The sequence below is a fragment of the Acipenser ruthenus genome, chromosome 55 (genome assembly GCF_902713425.1).
Source record: "Acipenser ruthenus chromosome 55, fAciRut3.2 maternal haplotype, whole genome shotgun sequence".
NCBI classification, from domain to species: Eukaryota; Metazoa; Chordata; class Actinopteri; order Acipenseriformes; family Acipenseridae; genus Acipenser; species Acipenser ruthenus.
This window is the reverse complement of record NC_081243.1, coordinates 4431826-4456641: the sequence shown is the minus strand read 5'-3', so window position 1 is coordinate 4456641 and position 24816 is coordinate 4431826. Positions and strand designations below refer to the sequence as shown.

Sequence of the window (24816 nt, the reverse complement as noted above, 5' to 3'; positions counted from 1 at the left end):
GCGTTTGAAGAGAGAGGTGATTATGACTAGTTAAATTGATTTGCATTTGATTTGTTAAAAAAAGGCCTAGTAGTTTAAATTGTTTTACTTTTTTCAGTTATTATTATTATTATTTTAAACTATTCAAATATTTTTAGGACCATGGATAGTGATCGTGCTTTTTTGTTTTTTATTATTATTATTTTTTTTAACCCGCTTTGGGAAAGTAGGCTACTGTAGGCACTTCAATATCGAAGCACTCCTGGAACTGCAGAGTCACTTCCGATCTGAAATCTGAAACAATAATTCAAGTTATAACTCTTTTTTTGCCAATTTCTTCATAGCCTTTAACAAATATGCAATGTTGTTTCTGTTGCAGAGGAATATGAAATGAAGGCAGAATTGCGCAGTTCTTATAACAGTGTTGTGAGAGCAGGGCTTTCAGTTCGTGCACTCTAAACATTATGAAAACACATCATATGTTCAGAAACTGTTCTCGTTTTTTACAGTGTATCACTGTAGCTATACAATGGGACACAATGTCAAAACAACAATGTTGAGACATTAAATTTGTTTTTGTTGCAAGAGTGCCAAGCGGCTCGTGCTTTGTCAGGTGCTGTTTTGGTCCCAAGAGATCACGTGCCTGGGGTTGTTTACGACATTTTCCACCTGTAGCGATTTGAACCTGAGGTAAGTATTGTTACTGTCGTTTAATTAAATTAAACATATCTATATTGTTCCAACATTGTTATAATATTTTATGATATCGTTTATTAAATGTACACTTTTTTAATATATCGTAAGGATAATGTAATTAAAACAATCGCTATTTCCATTGTAGTCTACTCTGATATTATTTAGCCTATACCTAAACAACTTAGACTAAATGTTGCCATGGAAATTGTACTTATTTGTTAATATTCGGCCAGCCACGCGCCCCGGCCTCTCATTAACTTCTTAAACTTCGCAGTGGTTCAGAGATCTGTTTGGTCGTGTGCTCTAACGTTAGTTTTACAGTACATTTACAGCGTTTGTGTATACATTTAACTTCATTACTTAGTGCTTCAAATATTTTATGTTATAGTTGCTCAATGTAATGGAACAACATACTGAAATATATTAGCAATACCATTCTATACCAGGAGAGGGCGCTAATAACTTACATATTGCAGACCTTGCGAGAAAGGTATACTTGCAAGACGGACGACAACACGCCTCACACCCCAAGCCTGGTCCCCTTATAACTCCGCCTCTTTGAGAAGGAGAAACACATGCACGATTGTTGCAAGCACAGTTGCATTTAAATTCTGACAGAAGAGGACACACAAGGTGTATATATATATATATATATATATATATATATATATATATATATATATATATATATATATATATATATATATATATATATATATATATGTATATATATATGTGTGTGTGTGTGTAACTTTAACTTATATTTATATACATTATTGTCCGCTGAAATTACTTAAATCACATATCACATTTTTTTTTAAATTTATTTTCAAATACTTATAAAAGTTATAATTAATGTTTATTAAATAACGATGACATTGCTACAGGGTGTAAACACTGGTTTCTTAAGACTACAGCTAGTTATAACAAAGATCTCTGTTACAGAACGGTAAAAATGCCAATTAGGCCCACACACTTTTTCAACTGTCTTTGTTTGCTACTTTTATCTTTGTACTCCTAACTATCGCCATAGACTTAGGTACATTGGGCTATCAAAAAGGTTAATTTACCGAAAGCAATGGAAAAATTGATATATTGTTTTCCACTTAAAAGTGACAAAAAGCTTCAGGTTAGCATGCGGTACATCCGAAGTTATACCAATGATTTAACTTTCATTTTTATAATTATTATTCATTTGGTTACGTTGTTTAAGTTGTACAATTCTGCATAAAAATATATACACTTTTCAGATATTAAATGTGTATTCATGTGTCATCTGTGGTTAATATATATATATATATATATATATATATATATATATATATATATATATATATATATATATATATATATATATATATATTTATATATATATATATTTATATAATCTCCCCCCTCCCCCTCCACCATAAGTTACTCTGGACTTACAGCGGACAGTGGCCTTTTATCATTGAGGTGACATTATATTATAATTTTGTGTGTATATCTATGTTGAAAGTAGAGAAGTCAAGAGAAAATATAGATTGAAATTAAACAAAAAAAAACTATTACAAAGAGTTTTCATCGAATTTAAACATATCTGGTAATACAACTTCTATATCTAAAAATCTATATTTTCTCTTGACTTCCCTACTATAAATGATCAGAAGTAAACAAGGCTCAGACTTTAAGAAGTATGTTTGAAAAGATAGTTGTGACAACTCTGCAGGCTGAAATGGAGAATCCAACTGCAGGACCAGTTTTTCATCTAGCCAAGCACTCAGCATTGCCTGCATAAACTAGTTTGTACTGCCTTGATCTGACTGGAACAGCTCAGGTTACACCAGGCTTGTGTCCCCAGAAAACAAAACTTAAAACTTACATTTTGCATTGTAATATATATATATATATATATATATATATATATATATATATATATATATATATATATATATATATATATATGAACCCTGAGAATGCATCAATTACAGAAACATTATTGACACTTTTTCTAAAAGGAATAAAATGTAAGAAGTCACAGCACATATGCTTAATATGTATAGATGTTGTGTATGAGGAAGTCGTACTCCATAACTTGCATTTTATGTCAACATTTACAGCTCTAAAAAATAATGATGCTAATACAAAATTTGCAAAAAATGCTTTGAGTATAGAGGCCATTGAATATACCTCACTGTACCAATATACATCAGTGTTTTCTAAATTTCACATTAGCTACAGATCATGCAATCTCAATGTAGATACACTGATGTATATTAATTGTAGGTTATTAATCATGCTGTAATTTGCTCTTTGTATTTCAGTTACATATAACAGCAGTGAAAGGAGGAGTGTTGCCTGAGGTGAAACGGTGTACCCAATGCTGTAGATAGTACCACTGTCCATTTTGCCAGCCAAGCAAATATAAACCCAATAAATGCCACCATTTAAAAAAGCACTTGGATGTGCATCTAAAGGGTGCAGTGCAGTGTGATGGTTTGTTATTTAATGGTTTAATTGATTTAATGGTAACGTTGTTGAAGGTTGTTTAATATATTTAGTGACCGATATGCATTTCAAGTAAAATATTGTGCATAAAGTCATTAATACTTATTGTTTACATATGTTTATTTAAATGTTTATAGAGCAGGGGTGGGCAAAGTTTTAGGACTGAGGGCCACATCAGGGTATGGAAATTGTATGGCGGGCCATATAAATGTTTATAGGGAATGCTCATGAATACTCACTTGCAAATACAGTAGGCTCCATAATTATTGATACCCTTTATTCAGTGTAAATGAAATGGGGGAATTAAATTAAAACTTGACCCACCAAGTCAGAATTTAATGGTGGTTGTATTTATTAGTAGAAGAAAGTGCCCACTTATGATAAATCAAATTGCTATTAAGTACATATTTCTAATTTGGTTTTAGTGGATGGGTCTAAATGTTGATTTAATCCCCCAAAGTTGGTTTTAATATATCAACAAAAAGCAAGTGTACATTCATTATTTCTTGCTATATCATAAAAACATCTGTCAAAAATAACTGCATTTTAATTTAACATCCAAACTGCATTATATATTTGTAATAAAGTTCTTTGCAATTGTGATCTCCTTATTTGTTTTCATAGTACTTTTGACAGGGAAGCAGGACTTCAATCAAAACAGATAAATAAGTGCTTTAAAAAAACAACAACAAAAAAAGCCTTCAGACAACTGTGAATGACTGTGTTATATCTACTTTGTGAATGAATGACTGTGTTATAGCTACTTTGTGAATGAATGACTGTGTTATAGCTACTTTGTGAATGAATGACTGTGTTATAGCTACTTTGTGAATGAATGACTGTGTTATAGCTACTTTGTGAATGAATGACTGTGTTATATCTACTTTGTGAATGAATGACTGTGTTATAGCTACTTTGTGAATGAATGACTGTGTTATAGCTACTTTGTGAATGAATGACTGTGTTATATCTACTTTGTGAATGAATGACTGTGTTACAGCTACTTTGTGAATGAATGACTGTGTTATATCTACTTTGTCAGGGGTGCAGAACTCTGGGGCAAGAAGGTTTTCATTTTTTGATCCCCCTGAGGCCTTCATTACCTGATTTGAATTAATTTGCTTAATTGGACAGGTTTACCCTTTTATTTGCTCTTAAGCAGTTGGAGATTTACAGACAGCTACAAAAACCTGCTGGACTGACTGCGACTCTAGAGGAGCAGAATTGTGCACCACTAAATGTATATATTATACTTGATGTGGGATTTTGACAATTTATGTGTGGGAAAATTAAACATGTTCAGTCCAAATGTTTATTAATCGGAGAACACGTGGATGTCAATAAATGCATTATTACAAATATTAACCATCCATCCATCATCAATAACCACTTCATCCAATACAGAGTCACGGTGAGCTGGAGCTTAACCCGGCAGACACGGTGCAAGGCAGGACTACACCCAGGATGGGACAGCAGTCCATCACTGGCCAACTCTCACACTCACATAAGCATGCACACAGAGGGCAATTTAGAGTGACCAATCAACCTGACCAGTATGTTTTTGGATGAGGGGAGGAAACCGGTGTGCCTGGTGAAAACCAACACGAACACAGGGAGAACATGCAAACTCCCCTGAAACGGGAATCAGACCTGGGACCCTGTAGCTGTGCGGCAGCAGTGCTAACCACCACACCACCATGCCACAAACTATAACCTAATATACATGATCAATCATAAGAGCAAAGATTGTAATCAAGTTCTTCATTAAAACCTCCAGTGGTTAGAGAACTCCTTGTTATTATTATTTATTTCTTAGCAGACGTCCTTAGCCAGGGTGACTTACAATTGTTACAAGATATCACATTATTTTTTACATACAATTACCAATTTATGCAGTTGGGGTTTTACTGGAGCAATCTAGGTAAAGTACCTTGCTCAAGGGTACAGCAGCAATGTCCCCCACCTGGGATTGAACCCACGACCCTCCAGTTAAGAGTCCAGAGCCCGAACCTCTACACTGCTGCCCTATGTGTATGTTGTGTATGTAATCAAAAAAATCTTTCAATTTTAATAGGAACAGATAAAATCCACTCCCTTTCTACTAATTAATTTCTATACCAACAAACATCACAGATGTGTTAAATGATTATAATCTTTAATACAAGGCTGTAGCTGGATTTTTATTTGCATCACAGTTTGTTATTTAGGGTTTGGGGTTAGGGTTGGTTTGTCTTCAATTCCACTTTTAGCCATCAACTGTACCTATAGGCAACCACTTTCACTTCAGTACAACTGCACCTTGCTAAAAGAGACCCATTTAATCACCACCTCTATGTGTCTACATGAGAAACTGCTGTATTTGGTGTGTGTATTTTTCACATATAGACATAAATTGCTATAGATCATTTTTTAGCTGATGCTTTTATTCAAAGTGACTTGTATTTGTGCCCATTTATAGAGCTGGGCATTTTACTGGAGCAATCTGTGAAGTACCTGCTTGCTCAAGGGTACAGCAGCAGTGCCCCACCTGGGTTTGAACCCTCAACCCTCCGGTAAAGAGTCCAGAGCCCTAAACACTAATCCACATGCTGGTATATCTATGTGAACGTGTCCAGGGGTGAATATACCCTATAACTAATTCACTTTGTGCATGCTGCAAATTAACAGTTATAGAAAAATATATATATATAGGTTAGGGCTCTGGACTCTTGACCGGAGGGTCGTGGGTTCAATCCCAGATGGGGGACACTGCTGCTGTACCCTTGAGCATGGTACTTTACCTAGATTGTTCCAGTAAAAAAAAAAACAGTTGTATAAATGGGTAATTATGTAAAAAAATAATGTAATTGTATGTAAAAAATAATGTGATATCTTGTAACAATTGTAAGTCGCCCTGGATAAGGGCGTCTGCTAAGAAAAGAATAATATATGATAAGTATTTTAAGAGGCTGTGTGGTCCAGTGGTTAATGACAAGGGCTTGTAACCAGGAGGTCCCCGGTTCAAATCCCACCTCAGCCACTGACTGATTGTGTGACCCTGAGCAAGTCACTTAACCTCCTTGTGCTCTGTCTTTCGGGTGAGACGTAGTTGTAAGTGACTCTGCAGCTGATGCATAGTTCACACACCCTAGTCTCTGTAAGTCGCTTTGGATAAAAGGTGTCTGCTAAATAAACAAATAATAATAATATATAAAAAACTGATACAAAAAAATACACAGGCCTGTATTTTTATTTTACATCTACATTGAAATTCTAATTTCAGTTTGTATTTCATTTAGGATATGTAAATACATGGCACAGAGATATTTAGCTATGACATACAAACTCCATTTGCATATGTGCCACACAAATCCATGCTGGGCCAGGTTACATGCACTTGAAGGGATGATCCTTGTGGGATACTCACAGACAAAAAGCAGGTCAACACGATATGACCAAAGGGATTTAAACAAAGGGATAATCATTAAACTTTGATAGATCAATTGGCATATGAGCTTAAAGGACAGAACAAAAACTGGGATGCAAATAATACAGTGCCTTGCGAAAGTATTCGGCCCCCTTGAACTTTGCGACCTTTTGCCACATTTGAGGCTTCAAACATAAAGATATGAAACTGTAATTTTTTGTGAAGAATCAACAACAAGTGGGACACAATCATGAAGTAGAACGAAATTTATTGGATATTTTAAACTTTTTTAACAAATAAAAAACTGAAAAATTGGGCGTGCAAAATTATTCAGCCCCTTTACTTTCAGTGCAGCAAACTCTCTCCAGAAGTTCAGTGAGGATCTCTGAATGATCCAATGTTGACCTAAATGACTAATGATGATAAATAGAATCCACCTGTGTGTAATCAAGTCTCCGTATAAATGCACCTGCACTGCGATAGTCTCAGAGGTCCGTTTAAAGTGCAGAGAGCATCATGAAGAACAAGGAACACACCAGGCAGGTCCGAGATACTGTTGGACCTTGCCACATACCTGCTCTGACCGATATTCATTTTTGTACACTGCAGTTGTACTGAATTTTTTGACAACTGAGATTTGCTGAAAGTAGATATAACATACAAATAAATAGGCATACAGTACAAAGGTTAGGATTACTCTTCTTTTTTCTTAAATAAACATATATTGTAAATTTCAAGTGATAAATACTGAGGCTGGTAAAACTCTACAGTACCCGCTGTCAATGAAATAAATAAAATATATAAACAAAAGAAAACTTCTCAGAGCATACAGAGATGAACAGCTTATGGCCACTGTTCTGAAGGAAACTCTATCCATCCATTATCTGTAAGTGTTCGCTGTAGTCACATGGACAGTGTTTAGATTTCCCCAATTGTTTAATCATCGATTTTCTTCCTGATTTAACATGTCCTTTTGTTTTTCTTCTCTGTGTTTTTTATCTGTTTTAGTCTGTCATCAAGGATCGCGAGACCCTGAGTTGATTTGTTTATAGCTTGTGTTATACTTCCATCTAACCGCTCACTGCAGCACAGACACATCCCGGGACTTCCCAATAGAGCAGTGTGGGGATGAATCCATGAATCCAGTCAATTACAGACATTGTAAATTACAGGTAAGCATTATTACTAGGAAAACACTGCTTCAATTCTGTAGTTGCTGCATGCTGTTACTCAGAATTAAGAAATTCAGTACTATATACAGAATTCATCACACAATTGATATTACATTTTTTTCTTTTTTTTGGGGGGGGGGGGGGGGGGAATATATAGAGTAGTCTCCAGAATTATTCATACATTTGTAATTGGTTTTAGCAAAATAAATGCAAGTATACATTCAGTATTTGTTGCATAAATAAATGAAAACATGAACATTGTAAGACTATCAGTATTGAACATCGCAAAAACATATCTGTCCAAAATAACTGCATATTTTTCTAAGTTTTAGATGTTCAGCTTTATTCACACCCTGTAAATGAAATGCAAGTATTTTGGACAGATGTGTTTTTGCGATGTTCAATACTGATAGTCTTACAATTTTTCATGTTTCCATTTATGCAACAAATACTGAATGTACACTTGCATTTTTTTGTTGCTAAAACCATCTTTCAGTTACATTGTATCAAGGGTACGAATAATTCTGGAGGCTACTGTAAGCATTGACTGTAAGTCATTGTATTTTTTATCTTGCTCTTAATCGTATTATTACTTGTACTGTGAGTATTGAAATGTATTTTTGTTTACGACTGTAAGTCGCCCTGGATGAGGGCGTCTGCTAAGAAATAAATAATAATAATAATAATAATAATAATAATAATAATAATAATAATAATAATAATAACAATAGTGTGATAAGAGCACAGACACCCTTCCTGCAGCACATGAACTGTGTTATTATTGATGAGGAGGGAAGAATGCAGACAGGGAGGGAGGGAGAGAAGTGGTATTGTTCATAGGGAAGGGAACTCTTCTGAACTGTGTTATTATTGATGAGGAGGGAAGAAGGCAGACAGGGAGGGAGGGAGAGTAGCAGTATTGTTCATAGGGAAGGGAACTCTTCTGAACTGTGTCATTATTGATGAGGAGGGAAGAATGCAGACAGGGAGGGAGGGAGAGAAGCGGTATTGTTCATAGGGAAGGGAACTCTTCTGAACTGTGTTATTATTGATGAGGAGGGAAGAAGGCAGACAGGGAAGGAGGGAGAGAAGCTGTATTGTTCATAGGGAAGGGAACTCTTCTGTTCTTTCTGTTTTGTTGTAAAGGGGAGGGTTGTGTAATGTTAGGAACTGAGGAGGGGTGGATATATTGTTCATTTCAGTGGGAGGAGAAATCGAGTTAAATCATATAAACCCTAAAATCAGAACCCCACATATAAGGCTGTAATTTGATCTTCTAAAGCTGATTGGATAGGATATGACAGGGGGCTCTTCAGGGCCAGGGTTGGAGAACACTGCAGTAGACTGGTAGATGAGTGCCACTGCGGAAGATGGAATTAACCTTACATGTAAGTGTACATTTTGGGATATAATTTAGTTAGAAACATCTTGAAGGATTTGCAATCAGGACACCATTGTGATCTGTTAATAGGGTTTCTTTGTACATTTCTTTATTCACAATATGTAGAAAAGAAATTGACAAAATGTTTTGATGAAAACGATTTTACATTGAATTCTTTCAACCATGTGACACTGTACATGCTGACTTTGACTTGAATCAGAAAGCACAGATATACCCAGAGTCAGTTCGAGGAAAATGACAATATTAACAAATACATTCATATTTATGGATAATCAGGATTGTTATTGTTATTTTATTTCTTACACCCCCTTATCCAGGGAGTCTTTCAAATTATTACAAGAGTTACATACAATTATCCATTTATTTATACAGGTTTTCCTTTTTTCTCTTTTTTTTTACTGGAGCAATCTAGGAGGAAAGTTGCGATATACAAAAAACAAAACTTGAAAAACTAAACAAGAATAAAGCAACCAGTTACCTGCTGGGTTCAATTGAAGAGCTATTGAATAGACTAGAGGGAGTCCTGGTTTAAAATAGCAGCTTGACAATTAGAAGAGGAAATAACAGCAACAGGATGTTCTGTCCGACCTGACGTGCTCCGTTACACAGTTTGCCCTCACAGCAGTAAGTCACTACAGATAAACTGGGAATGGATACACCGGGAATGGATACACCAGGAATGGATACACCGGGAATGGATACACCGGGAATGGATACACCAGGAATGGATACACCGGGAATGGATACACCAGGAATGGATACACCGGGAATGGATACACCGGGAATGGATTTTGAACTACAAGCGTTTTTGGAAACGCATCCCTTTGTCACGAACTTCTTCCCTTCTGCTTCGACTGAAGGAAAGAAAGAAACAAAGATGAAAGTTTTTCATTGCCATTTCATTTACAGTGCCAGATATGTTGAAAAGTAGCCTAGGCTGTAGTTCAATAATAGCCCAGAATTTAACTGTGATTGATTCATTGATTTCCAATATCTGATTTGTAGAATTTGATGTCACTTATTATTAGGAGTTTGGCTAGTCTAAGGTTTCTGATTAAATTATAGTATTAGAAACTACGGTTTGACTTACTGACAACTTTTGAACAGCGGTCTTCAACGCCAAGGCACTTCATCACAGTCTCCTTGCAGACGTCTCCCATGCAACTAAAGCACTCCTGACCAGATGGGGTAGTGTCTGTGTACGCTGCAATAGAACATGGAAAGATAAGTCCCTGTACCAGTGCTGTCTGTGATGGGAAAATATGATTCTGTAAAATATCCCGAAGGCAGTCTGATATCTTCAAATGATTTAGAGATATCTCTAAATGAACAGGGCATTATTTTGAGTTACAGTCACCTCCAAAATTATTATCACTATTATTTGTTTATTTAGCATACGCCTTTATCCAAGGTGACTTACAGAGACTAGGGTGTGTGAACTATGCATCAGCTGCAGAGTCACTTACAATTACATCTCACCCGAAAGACGGAGCACAAGTGACTTGCTCAGGGTCACACAATGAGTCAGTGGCTGAGCTGGGATTTGAACCGGGGACCTCCTAGTTACAAACCCTTTTCTTTAACCACTGGACCACACAACCTCCTATAAAATTATTGGCACCCTTGATAAAGATGAGCAAAAAAGACTGTATAAAATAAATAATACCAGTATTGAGCTATATTGTAATTTTCCAACGTGGAATATATTTGACTTTATTAATGATTCAATGGAATCAACCAAAATTACACATTTCTCAAATTATAAATTTATTTCCAAAAAAAATGAAGTGTCACAATTATTGGCACCCTTGTTTTTAGTACTTTGTGCACCCTCCCCTTGCAAGGATAATGGCGCTGAGTCTTTTTCTATAATGTTTAATGAGATTTGGAGAACACATTGGGAGGGATCTTAGACAATTCATACAGAATCTTTCCAGATCCTTGATATCCTTCGGTCTGCACTTATGGACTGCCCTCTTCAATTGAAATCATCAGGTTTTCAATGGGGTTCAAGTCCAGAGACTGAGATGGCCATTGCAAAATGTTGATTTTGTGGTCAATTGACCATTTCTTTGTGGATTTTGATATGTGCTTGGGGTCATTGTCTTGCTGGAAGATCCACTTGCGGCCAAGTTCATGATGCGGTTGACCATAACAAGGGCCCCAGGACCAGCGGAAGCAAAACAGCCCCATAATATCAAAGATCCACCACCATATTTTACAGTAGGTATGAGGTTCTTTTCTGTACACGCATCCTTCTTTCGACGCCAAACCCACCGCTGGTGTGCGTGGCCAAAGAGCTCTATTTTCATCTCATCTAATCATAGCATCTGGTTCCAATCGAAGTGCCAATGCTATTTAGCAAACTCCAGGCACTTACGTTTGTTGGTTGCTCTCAATAAAGACTTTTTTTCTGGCAACCCTTCCAAATAGCCTATTGGCATGGAGGTGGTGTCTAATAGTAGATTTGGAGACTTGGTGACACCAAGATGCAACCAAATTCTGTAATTCTCCAACTGTGGCCCTTGGATTTCCCTTTGCCTCCCAAACCATCTGCCTCACTGTGCGTGGGGGCAAGATACACTTGCGTCCTCTACCAGGCAAGTTTACCACTGTTCCAGTGGTTTTGAACTTATTCATTATTGACCTAATAGTGGTAAGTGGTATATTTAGTTTTTTTAGATATTGTTTTGTACCCATTGCCTGATTTATGAAGGTCAACAACCATTTCCTATTTTCATTTGTGAGTTCTTTGCCTTTCCCCATGGTGATGGATGATAAATGGATTTCATATGCGTGTTACCACATTTTTATACCCCAGTGAAACAGGAAGCCATGGAAGGCCACAATACAGTTCCTTAAGACTGAGATGAACTTAAAGAAGTAGAATATTAATGCAGATTTAATTTTGTTTGATTTTATTTATAAGAATCTTTAGGGGTGCCAATAATTCTGACACCTATCGTTTTGAGAAAACATTTTATTACTTTAATAAAAAACCTTTTTCTCTGAGCAATTGTATTAGAATAAAAGAATATGGTTTTCCCATATATTTGAGCATAAAATATAGCTAATGACCTGTGTTGTTTATTTCGTTGCTCATCTTTATTATTTTTGTTAGATATCACATTATTTTTACATACAATTTTTTATAGTTGGGTTTTTACTGGAACAATGTAGGTAAAGTACCTTGCTCAAGGGTACAGCAGCAGTGTCCACACCAGGGATTGAACCCACAACCCTCCAGTCAAGAGTCCAGAGCCCTAACCACTACTCCACAAATACAGTGCAAAACAGACATTTACTAATAGACAATGCTGACATATTTTATTTACACATGTAGCGTGCACAGGGGTAGGCAGCAGTAGGGCTGGTAGGTGACATAATCACACACAAAAGACATTGTATTTGTGTCGTTTTTGTTTCTTAATGTTAAATAATTTGAAGAAGATACACTGATTATTAATTTCGTAAACTCGCAACGCTTTAAACATGTTACTTCAATCAATATCATTGGTTAATAAACATTATACAATCCTTTCGAATTATCGAACTTTTTTCTCATGTAACATTATTCTATGCACCTAGGTGTAGAAACAGAAACACTTCCTATTGAGATCAGAGATTATGAGTTTTTGAATCTCGCCTAAAAAGCCACTTATTTAAGTTGCCTTTTTTCCTGCTGTTATTATATTCTTTATTTCTAATTGTGATAGTATTTTGTAGATCACTTTGTATATGTCATGGTTGTTTTAGTGTTATTTTATCTGTTTTTTCCCTTATTTGTGAAGCACTTTGAGATATTTGGTTATGAAAGTCACTGTATTATTATTATTATTATTATTATTATTATTATTATTATTTATTTCTTAGCAGACGCCCTTATCCAGGGCGACTTACAGTCCTAAACAAAAATACATTAAGAATCACAGTGCAAGTATTAATACAATTAAGAGCAAGATAAAATACAATGACTTCAGTTCTAGCAAGTACAAGTATGACAAAATACGAGATAAAATCAAGATTATTATAATTAGTAGTATATATTATTGTTTATTTTCACAGACAAGTGCATCATTCCCTGTTATTGTGATGAAATGAAAAGTTCTTCAAAAGTAAACAGAAGCCACTGGCATTGTCAAAAGTGCAAAAGTACTATTCAACGTCAACATAACTTTAAACAACACATAGAAAAACATCGTAAGACATTTAAAAATATATATATCAACAACAACTAAATCTCTATGAACCCGCTACACCATGTTTGTTTTATTATTGTCATTGTGAATTTTGTAGTTAAGGCTATCATAATGCATATGTAGGCTATATATTATACCAGCAAGTTTTATAACAAGAAAATATTTACCTTATATAAAGGATAACATTTCTGGAAGTGTAAAATCAATTTTCTAAATACACATGATAATGGTAACGGGTCCCAAGCACATTATTATAAACTTAAACACTGGCATGTATTACTGAAAGATACGTATTTGGAAAATAACATAACTGCCAATAAAGAAAATGAAAAGGAAACTGTGAAATTATAACATAACAGGAACAGCTGGAGTGGTCTGGACCACTGTGACTGAGTGGTCCGGACCACTGTGGCGTCACAGCGCTGAGTGGTCCGGACCACGGGCCACAGAATGCTACAACCCCTTCTCTATGTAACAAACTGTTAATTTCTGAATTGACAGTGGTATGCACAGGGCGTGCTTCAGTCGATGCCCTTTAATCAAGTGCATTTGAAAAGAGTATTTATGATTCCAGGTCTAGTTAAGATGTGTTCTATTAGCTCTGCCGCTGTACACCTCAATCCCTCCATTCTGACAACTTTTGCAACTGAAATGAACTCCTTTGCCTGACGCGGGAGTATTTTATGATGTGACGTCACTGACCTTGTTTGAATTTTCAGTATGTAGAGTATGAGATTTCACCATGTAGTGTATGAGATTTCACTATACAGTGTATGAGATTTCAGTGTGTAGTGTATGCGATTTCACCATGTAGTGTATGAGATTTCAGTGTGTACCGCATGTAATTTCAGTGTGTAGTGTGTAGTGTATGAGGTGTCAGTTTGAATTATGTCCCTAACTACCGCTTTCCACGTGGGAGCCTCCTCTACATTTTTATTTGTAGTTGATTGGCAAAGCCACTTCATCATATCCGTTTTAAACTGTTTTCTTTTGTCATCTTCAGCACTCGCTATTTTTCTTTTCTGAGCCCCAGTAAGTTATTATTATTATGTTATTCATATTTATATAGAGGCAAGCTTGCAATACACAATCTAAACAGGGACTTTACACACACACAACGCTGCGTGCGTGCGACGCTCTGTGACATATTTAACCTATGCAATGCATTCTGTCAGGGGCCACGACCCTCACCAGGAGAAGCGGATCAATAACGATTGGATGGATGGATTCTGTCAGGAAGTATAGAAAATAACCGTGTAGAGGAAGCAAGTGAAGCCAACTTAAGGAAGTTTTAGGTTAATAATAAATATGCAGGGTAGTGGCAGTCGTGTTTGTAAGCAGTGCTGAAGAAGGGAGGGATAGAACAGGTTTGTAGAAGTTATATATGTAGAAGGTAGGTACAAAAATTATGAATAATTGATTATTTCTATTTAGAAATGTGCTTAACTGATTATTAATAACTTTGACCCCCCCCCCATATTTTAGATCCATATCCCACATTTCTAATGTCATCTGATTTTTATTATTATTATTTATTTCTTAGCAGACGCCCTTATCCAGGGTGACTTACAATTGTTACAAGATATCACATTATTTTTACATACAATTACCCATTTATACAGTTGGGTTTTTACTGGAGCAATCTAGGTAATGTACCTTGCTCAGGGGTACAGCAGCAGTGTCCCCCACTGGGGATTGAACCCACGACCCTCCGGTCAAGAGTCCAGAGCCCTAACCACTACTCCACACTGCTGCCCGTAGTTAAAACCAAAACACCCTCATATCTATTATTATTATTATTATTATTATTATTATTATTATTATTATTATTATTATTATTATTATTATTATAAATAATAATTCTGAATACATTTTCTTTTTTTTACTATAATCCCTTCTTACCTGCGGAGAGCAGCGCGCAGACTGTGCATAATGCCAGGAGCAGCATTCTGAAACTCGATAGTACTTCTACACCAAATACGTTACTGTTACTGTCTGTCTTTCTTTCTGCGTTCTGATTCGGAGGAACAGCAGAGTCGCTTCAGGTAACCGTGTCGTTGAGTGTGGGAGTGTCGTGTATCTAGCTGTGGTTATATATTGTCTTGTGGTGATGCACTTTCCATACGTTGCAATAATTTAAATTGGAATTATTTTTTGGCCAATCAGTAGCTTTCCATCAAAAACGTTTTGCATGCCCTTTTAATTTTGGGTTTTGCATTTCGTTTGTACTCATGAAAGTCACTTAAAAAAAACACTGTTGTGCAACAATATTCAAGTGAACTGGTTATTCAAGCAGTTTTTCTTTATACAGTTTTTTTTTTTTAAAAGCAAATGACTAAACGCCAGGGTTACACCTAATTACGTAAAGCACTGCTGTTTAGGAATGAAACACTCCTATTTTATAATACAGATATGCCACGTTCTTTGGTTTTAGAGTGTATTTTGGCACAAATATATTTGTAAGGGGGTAGTATTGTGATGGAGTAATTGTATAATGAGAGAGAGAGAGAGAGAGAGAGAGAGAGAGAGAGAGAGAGAGAGAGAGAGAGAGAATGCAGGGTACATTACAATAATTGTCTCACATATTTCCTTTATTCTCACACTGCAGTTTAGCATTGTTCTGTGTCAGGGCGGTAGCTGTGCTACAGTTTCGTTTTCCAGTAAAAGGAAACTTACTTTAAAGATGTTATTGCAGCGTGCACATTTGTGCAGTTAGACTCAATCCGCTGTTTTGACCCGCTTCGAAGATTCGGAGGTATTTAGGGAGTGGTGTAATGGCGATTGATTCGGAATTACTGGAAGCATAAGTACCAGTAAACTTGTACATTTGTTTGGTGCTGTAATCATGTGATTGAGATGAAGGCAGCGGTTAGTGGCAAGTTTGACCTGCATCACTTTTCTAAAGACCAGTGAAGGAGTTTTTTTTTTTTTAAACTGCCATTGTGGAAAATAACTGACTTTACTTGATACAGATTTTTTTAAAATATGTTTAGATACTAGCGCCATGGTGGTGTGGTGGTTAGCGCTGCTGCCTCACAGCTCCAGGGTCCTGGGTTCGATTCCAGCCTCAGGGGTCAGGCTGTGTGTGGAGTTTGCATGTTCTCCATGTGTTCGCGTGGGTTTTCGTCGGGTACTCCGGTTTCCTCCTACAGTCCAAAGACATGCTGGATAGGTGGATTGGCCTCTTAAAGTTGCCCTTAGTTCCCCTGCGATGGACGGGCGTCCAGTCCAGGGTGTAGTCCCATCTTGTGCGTATGTCTGCTGGGTGGAGAGATGTGTTATTAATATTAGCCTCGTAGTAGCAGACATCGAATCAAATGTATTTAAATGCAATTACTTCATGTATTTGAAATTCTGAATGTGATGCATTTGCTACCAAACTAAATACAAATATGTGACAAATATCAAACTCCTTTCAAATTCTCTTCCATACAACAGATATTAATTGATTGATGTGTGTAGAAAAGGAGAAGCCATACTAATGGGGGATTTCAACTTCCCCTGTATAAAATGGGAAAACCCAATGGGGGGCACGACGGACGAAATTGAAATGGTGGAAATGACAAATGACTGCTTCCTAACGCAATTTGTCAAGGCACCGACTAGAGGGGAGGCATGCCTTGACTTAGTCTTTTCAAATAATGAAGACAGAATAACTAAAACAGAGGTCAGAGAGCCATTGGCAAACTCAGACCACAACATGGTCTCATTTGAAATATTTTTTAAAACCCCAAAAGTAATGACTAAAGCTAAGGTTTACAATTTTAGAAAAGCAAACTACAAAGGTATGAAACAGAGACTAACAGAAGTAGATTGGAGTAAAATAGAGAAAACATCCACAGAAAAAGGGTGGCTGTTTTTTAAAAATGTAGTACTAGAGGCACAAAACAATTACATCCCAAAAGTAGACAAATCTAAATCTAAAACAAAATGGTCAAAATGGTTTAATAGATCAATTAAAAAAAAAATATTCAGCGAAAAAAGGCACTTTACAGAGCGTTTAAAAGGGACCAAAAACAAAGCACACAGAAAGAGTACTTGGAACTGCAAACACAAGTCAAAAAGGAAGTTAGAAAGGCCAAGAGAGAGATAGAAATCAATATTGCTAAGGGGGCTAAAACCAATTCCAAAATGTTTTTCCAATATTATAACAGCAAGAGAACATTCAAAGAGGAGGTTAAATGTCTAAGAGACACAAATGGCAAAATCATAGATGAAGAAAAAAAAATAGCAAATATATTAAATGATTACTTTTCACAGGTTTTTACAAAGAAGGACACGGACAACATGCCCCACATGTCGACCTGTTCCTATCCAGTTTTAAATAACTTTAGCATAACAGAGGCAGAAGTGTTAAAGGGACTAGGAGCTCTTAAAATAAACAAATCCCCTGGGCCGGATGAGATCCTCCCAATAGTACTCAAAGAAATGAAAGAAGTTATTTACAAACCGCTAACCAAGATCATGCAACAGTCTCTTGACACAGGGGTTGTACCAACAGACTGGAAAATAGCAAATGTAATACCAATCCACAAAAAGGGAGACAAAACCGAAGCAGGTAACTACAGACCAATAAGCCTGACTTCTATTATATGTAAACTTATGGAAACTATAATAAGATCCAAAATGGAAAATTACTTATATGGTAACAATATCCTGGGAGACAGCCAGCATGGTTTTAGGAAAGGGAGATCATGTCTAACTAACCTGCTTGACTTTTTTGAGGATGCAACATTGAAAATGGATAACTGCAAAGCATACCACATGGTTTATTTAGATTTCCAGAAAGCTTTTGACAAAGTCCCACATAAAAGATTAATTCTCAAACTGAACGCAGTAGGGATTCAAGGAAATGCATGCACATGGATTAGGGAGTGGTTAACAGGTAGAAAACAGAAAGTACTGATTAGAGGAGAAACCTCAAAATGGAGTGAGGTAACCAGTGGTGTACCACAGGGATCAGTATTAGGTCCTCTGCTATTCCTAATCTACATCAATGATTTAGACTCTGATATAGTAAGCAAACTCGTTAAATTTGCAGACGACACAAAAATAGGAGGAGTGGCAAACACTGTTGAAGCAGCAAAGGTCATTCAAAATGATCTAGACAGCATTCAAAATTGGGCAGACACATGGCAAATGAAATTTAATAGAGAAAAGTGTAAAGTATTGCATGCGGGCAGTAAAAATGTGCATTATAAATATCATATGGGAGATAGTGAAATTGAAGAAGGGAACTATGAAAAAGACCTAGGAGTTTATGTTGACTCAGAAATGTCTTCATCTAGACAATGTGGGGAAGCTATAAAAAAGGCTAACAAGATGCTTGGATATATTGTGAGAAGTGTTGAATTTAAATCAAGGAATCAAGGAATATTGTGTTCAGTTCTGGTCACCTCGTTACAAAAAGGATATTGCTGCTCTAGAAAGAGTGCAAAGAAGAGCAACCAGAATTATCCCAGGTTTAAAAGGCATGTCGTATGCAGACAGGCTAAAAGAATTGAATCTATTCAGTCTTGAACAAAGAAGACTACGCGGCGATCTGATTCATACATTCAAAATCCTAATAGGTATAGACAATGTCAACCCGGGGGACTTCTTTGACTTGAAAAAAGAAAAAAGGACCAGGGGTCATAAATGGAGATTAGATAAAGGGGCATTCAGAACAGAAAATAGGAGACACTTTTTTACACAGAGAATTGTGAGGGTCTGGAACCAACTCCCCAGTAATGTTGTTGAAGCTGACACCCTGGGATCCTTCAAGAAGCTGCTTGATGAGATTCTAGGATCAATAAGCTACTAACAACCAAACAAGCAAGATGGGCTGAATGGCCTCCTCTCGTTTGTAAACTTTCTTATGTTCTTCTTATGTTCTTATGATTGAGCTCTGAATTACTTAATTGGACCCTCAATTGAACTGTCTGTATTAAGTAACTTGAAATCTTCAATTCTTTACATGTATAAGCAAAACCATTTAAAAAGTATAAGCATTTCAAACCCCAAGCTACTTGAATTCCTCCACTAAGGGCAGCTGCTCCCCCTCACCTGGAGAGAGCAATCCACTCTTTTCCAGGGAGAACCCTGAGCTCAGATTTGGAGGTGCTGCTCCTCATCCCAGCCTCTTCACACTCGGCAGTGAACCGCTCAAGTGCACAGTCTGAAAAGTCTCTACTTTATTATTATTATTATTATTATAATTGAACAGTGTTCAATTGCTTTCCCATGATTTAAATGCAAATACTTGTATTTCAGAATATACAAATACCAAGTATTTGCATCTAAATGAATTTGCATATGACTCCCAAGTCTGAGTTGCAATATTTTACATAAGTTGTGCTAAAGTTTCGTTTTCCAATAAAACGAAACTTAGACTACTTTTAAGATTAGAGGTTATCGCAGGGTCATTTAAACAAGTTATATAAGGATTAAGTATGAAGTTTATAATTGAAGCGTCTTAGAGTGCAGACTCTTGCTCCGTGAAGTTTGGTTAGGCAAAAAGCTTTTTTAGTTTTGTTTCTTAAAAACCAAAGCGTTCAGATAATAAACACACAAATAGATTAATAAGGGTGGGATACAAGAGTGGCAAGCGGCTCATGCTTTGTCAGTTGCTGTTTTGGTCCCACGAGATCACGTGCCGGGGGTTGTTTACGACGTTTTTTCACCTGTAGCGATTTGAACTGGAGGTAAATTATAATGACATATATGTTCTGTCCTGGTGTAGGAAACTGTACTCACTGACACCTTGGCTTTCTCTAAAGGAAAGACCTACACTTTTAAGGGTTATAATGGTCGGTCTGTCTTCCTTTGTTAATTACCTTTTTCTCACCATTATGAGAGCATATACTAGTTCCTGCAGTACAATACTTTCAAAATTTCCCCCCTTTCAAAATTTTCACCTTTTGTTGCCTTATAGCATGGAATTAAAATGCATTAAAATAGTTTTTTTTAATTTATCTACACATCCTACCCCACAACTTCCAAGTGAAAAAAATATTCTAGAAATCTGTAGAAAATTAATTAAAAATAAAAACTGAAATAGCTTGGTTGGATAAGTGTCCACCCCCCTTGTATAGCAATCCTAAATTAGCTCAGGTGTAACCAATCGCCTTCAAAATCACACACCAAGTTAAGTGGCCTCCACCTGTGTTAAGTTGTAGTGATTCACATGATTTCAGGATAGATTCAGCAGTTCCTGTAGGTTCCCTCTGCTGGGTAGTGCATTTCAAAGCTCAACCATGAGCACCAAGGCGCTTTCAAAAGAACTCCAGGACAAAGTTGTTGAAAGGCACAGATCAGGGGATGGGTATACAAAAAATATCAAAGGCTTTGAATATCCCTTGAGCACGGTCAAGATGATTATTAAGAAGTGGAAGGTGTATGGCACCACCAAGACCCTGCCTAGATCAGGCCATCTCTCCAAACTGGATGACCGAGTGAGAAGGAGACTGATCAGAGAGGCTACCAAGAAGCCAATGGCAACTTTGCAAGAGCTACAGGCTTTTATGGCCAAGACTGGTCAAAGTGTGCATGGGACAACAATATCTCAAGCACTCCACAAATCTGGCCTGTATGATTTGGTAGAGACCTATCCCAACAGACTCAGAGCTGTAATTGCTGCCAAAGGTGCTTCCACCAAGTAGTAACTCAGGGGGGTGGAGACTTATCCAATTATGATCTTTCAGTTTTGTATTTAACAAATAATTATTTTCTCAATAAAAAACTTTTTCCCCCTTAACAGTGTGGAGTGTGGTGTGTAGATACGTGGAAAAAAAACATCATTTAAATGCAGACTTTCTATATATATATATATATATATATATATATATATATATATATATATATATATATATATATATATATATATATATATATATTAGCTCAAAGAGCCAGCTGCCCAACGTTTCGATATGTTGTACATATCTTGCTCAAGGGAGCCTGTGTTTGAATATACATATTTACAATGCGTCTGTCAATGGCCAGCATGAATGTTTTTGCTGTTGGAATTGAAGATCCTAAAATGATAAATATTTTTAATTAGACATTTCTTGTGCAATAACCCCTCTACAGCTACCCACTTAAGATTAAAAATGTACTTCAAATACAAATTTGTAACATTTCATTTCAGACAAATCAGCTATTTTGACCTCGGTAAGAATGTATGAGGTAAAACTGCACAAACTTTAGTTGCAATTTTGTTATATTCTAGATTAATATAAATGTTTATTGTCCATTGACTAAGTGTTTTTTTTCATTACATACTGCAAACAACAATACAGGGTGTTTCAGGCTTTTGCATGTCTAGTTCTTCAGCCAAGCATGTACCATCAGCATAATATATCCTGGTCTCTTCCTTCTCATTAAAGTAAGCTAAAAGCAGCAATAGCAAGTCAGTTAGCTTCATCTGTGTCTGTCCCACAGCTTTGTTAGTTTCTGTTGCAACATCTCTCATAGTTAGGGCAGCAGTGTGGAGTAGTGGTTAGGGCTCTGGACTCTTGACTGGAGGATCGTGGGTTCAATCTCAGCTGGGGCCCACTGCTGCTGTACCCTTGAGCAATGTACTTTACCTAGATTGTTCCAGTAAAAACCCAACTGTATAAATGTGTAATTGTATGTAAAAATAATGTGATATCTTGTAACAATTGTAAGTCGCCCTGGATAAGGGTGTCGGCTAAGAAATTAATAATAATAATAGTTAAGTAGTCACTTTCCCTTTTTGCCCATACTTTTGAGAAATGTCTCTTTTAAAGTGATGCCTGTCAATTCTTCTAAGTGTACTGCCATGCCAATTTCATCAAACAGAAAAGGCCAGTCTAGTTGAAGAGCCGGGATGTCTGTGCCATTGTTTTATTTCCTTGTGCTGCAAATAGAAATTGGACTGCATATACCTCTTAACTTCACATCATTCCATAGATTTCCTCTGACAGTTTTTCTTTGGTTGCTTGTAGAGTTGCAGGAGTCTCAGTCAGGGGCATGTGTTCTGCCTCCCAGTTAACACAGTCATAAGTGTCTTGAATTGCAGCATGTCTTTTGGGTGAGACTTCATCCGTGTCATTTTCCTCAGATTCATTTGCTCTTTTCTTGATGTATTGAGTACTTGTATGTTTCACATTTTCCACTCGCGCTAGTAGCTGCTTGGCTATGGAATGGTACCCAGTGCCTATTATTTCTTCATCTATGACATCTTGCAGTGACTGGTAGTATTTCACGACAAACTTCTTAGCAATCTCAACAACGTTGCTCTTTGAGGGTCTGGCACACACAGCCATGATTTCAGTGTTATTATTCTAATCATTTCACGTCTTAACAGTGGAGATGGCCTTTCTCCTCTTTCTAAGCACTGTATCATAGGTACTTGAAATTTCTCCCATGGAACCTCAAAGCCAGTGGCGTGCCGTCAGGACCTTCGAGGTATTCTCTGCTGACCAGACAGTGCCAAGTAAACTGTCAGTCAAATGACATTACGTTGCCTCAATCACTTGCGTACAGTGTGCTTGCTTATACTATGAAACATACTACTCTAATTATTATTTGTTAATTTGCCTGATGCCTTTATCCAAGATGACTTACAGGGTTTACTAGATGTTTTTTTAAGAGTCTAGGGGTTTCCTGAATGGGATGTGATCAGCCAATAAGAGATCTGCATTTCCCCTGCATAAGTCTAAAACAACGACCTAATGCTAGAAGAAAACCAGTTGAGGGTATTCTCTGTTTCAGTTGAAGGTCTTGAGTGAGTTTAATCAATAGGCGAGTCGAAGAATGTCTTTTTTTATGTATTTATTTTTACTTATTAATACAGGCGACCAATCAGGAGTGAGCACAGGCGGGCCATAAATCTCCCAGGGTATTCTCTGCCTCACTTGAAGGGCCTTTAGCAACCAATGGGAAAGTCAAAGCTTGACAGCTGACCAATGCTGTGCTTTAAAGGAATAATCTAGAGCCACCTATCAGCCACCCATCAAGCTGGTAAGGGATAGAAATCTATGAGATCATTAATATTCAGGCATCGTGCAACCTCACTCTGCATTTTTACTGAGCATAGGTGTACATGTGAAAGGAAATCTGATACAAATATCCTTGTAACAAGAAATACTGACTTGTCTGATGAAAATTAGCTGAATTTCACCAAACTCCACTGTGTCATTAAACCCTTTTACTACAAACAAGCCTTTCTTGTATGTGGTTCCTTTAAATTGAACTTCCATGGAAACATTTGTATTAGATTCATTGAAGCCCATATGTCTAACGGCAAATGGAAAGCAATCTTTAACTTGCAGTACTGAAGCAAAAAATGAACCTGCAGAAAGATAAGCTTGAAATGTCTGATGCCTTTCTGCAAGTGTTTAGAACTTTAGATTCTTAAAGTTCTACAAATGCCTCGAACACCCCTTAAAATACGAGTTTCTGCTCTCAAATCGCATTGTCCACAATCTAATGAGTGGTCCAAACTTTAAGATGAATCCTGGGTAGTGTCTAAGGTAATGAAGCTTGGGTTTTAGGTTACTGCAACAGTATTATTATTATTATTATTATTTATTTCTTAGCAGACGCCCTTATCCAGGACGACTTACAATTGCTACAAGATATCACATTATTTTTACATACAATTACATTCTTTTTTTACACATTATTTTTATATACAATTACCCATTTATACAGTTGGGTTTTTACTGGAGCAATCTAGGTAAAGTACCTTGCTCAAGGGTACAACAGCAGTGCCCCCCACCTGGGATTGAACCCACGACCTTCTGGTCAAGAGTACAGAGCCCTAACCACTACTCCACACTGCACACTATATATAGCTGCACAAAGCACTCACTCTGGGTTGTGTGTTCGTGAGTGGAGAACTGGTGTGGAGAGGAGGTAAAAACTATTCAAAACTAAAGGAAATAATAATTACTACAACGTGCTGGAAGCACCAGCACTGTACTTGTTTGTCTGTTCGTCCACTGTTTGTTTAAGTGTTAGTCCATTTTGTTTGTCTATTTATTTTAGCCGCAAGTGCCGTGTCCTGTTTTCTGTTTTGTTCAACCTTTTTATTTTCTGTGTGTTATTAAAACACTGAGCGCAACAGCGTCTCAGATTCACTCACCACTACTGTCTGTCTGTGTACTCCTTTCTGGTCTGACGTCATCCCTACAGCTAGCCTGTCACACTCACTGACAGCTTCAACTCGATCTTTCTGAATTCTGTTAGAGACCCGAAAACACGGTGGAGGACTGCAAATGATCAGCTAACCTCTCATCTTTGTTAGCAAACATATGTATCAGATCTCCACATAGTTACCACGATTAGAGAAGCTACTACTCTCGTCATTGCCGCAAAAGGCTAACTTCTGTTTAGGCTTTTCAAATAACAAAGACACAATAACTAAAACAGAGGTCAGAGAAGCATTGTCAAACTCAGACCACAACATGGTCTCATTTGAAATGCTTTTTAAAACCCCAGAAAGTAATGACTAAAGCTAAGGTTTATCAT

General features: G+C 36.8%; 1 long non-coding RNA gene across 1 annotated transcript; it reads right to left on the bottom strand.

The window, feature by feature from the left end:
• Positions 1-9308: 9308 nt before the first annotated feature.
• On the bottom strand, positions 9309-15386 carry LOC131723407 (uncharacterized). The gene is made up of 3 exons (XR_009320263.1): positions 15244-15386; positions 10233-10346; positions 9309-9996 (listed from the first exon to the last, which is right to left on the bottom strand). It is a non-coding gene; the product is annotated as an uncharacterized LOC131723407 (long non-coding RNA).
• Between the last annotated feature and the right edge of the window lie 9430 nt (positions 15387-24816).